The 514-nt window shown below is 50.8% G+C and overlaps 1 protein-coding gene across 1 annotated transcript in view; it reads right to left on the bottom strand.

The window, feature by feature from the left end:
- Positions 1-514, bottom strand: part of LOC118326607 (carbohydrate sulfotransferase 12-like) — an 8296-nt gene extending 7782 nt beyond the window's left edge. Inside the window, exon 1 of the mRNA XM_035659636.1 lies at positions 435-514. The gene's annotated coding sequence lies outside the window, so the exon portion shown is untranslated. The remainder of the gene's footprint in view (positions 1-434) is intronic.

Raw genomic sequence — 514 nt, 5'->3', positions numbered from 1 at the left:
TGGTTTTCCTGAAGGGACACAGGCCTAGACACGTTTGATTTCAGTTAATATTCCTCTTTTTTTTTTCTCGCAGTGGACTCGCCATCACCTCCTCCCCAACCCTCGGTCGGAAAACAAACTTAATTTATACAGCACACAGGTTACAATGTGCCCTTTCACCGGCCGCACCGGACACTGTCCCTCCTCTCTCATGCAAACGGGACACTTTCCCCCTAAAGTCTAAAATACTCCACGGACAGACTGAAAGTTATATTATTCCTCCACACGAACCTCCTCATCATGCCTTGCCTTTAGAGATGTAAGAAAGCCCGGTTCTGTTCCCTTTCTGCCCTTCACACCGGGAGCATCACGGCGACAATTAACCCGCTCTGAACGTGTATCTGTGTGTGTGAGGAACGGGAGAAATGGGGTTGAATATTCAGGTTTTATCTTACCCGGCAGATGAGCTGCATGGTGCCGGTCGGTCAGCCCTTTGTCGCCTGCTCGGTGTCCCCCCTCTCCCTCCCTCTCTCTC

This window comes from Morone saxatilis, unplaced genomic scaffold, assembly GCF_004916995.1.
Source record: "Morone saxatilis isolate NCDOM2014 unplaced genomic scaffold, NCSU_SB_2.0 Contig17, whole genome shotgun sequence".
Classification (NCBI taxonomy): Eukaryota; Metazoa; Chordata; class Actinopteri; family Moronidae; genus Morone; species Morone saxatilis.
The sequence above is the reverse complement of the archived record's forward strand: the minus strand, read 5'-3'. Positions and strand labels throughout refer to the sequence as shown.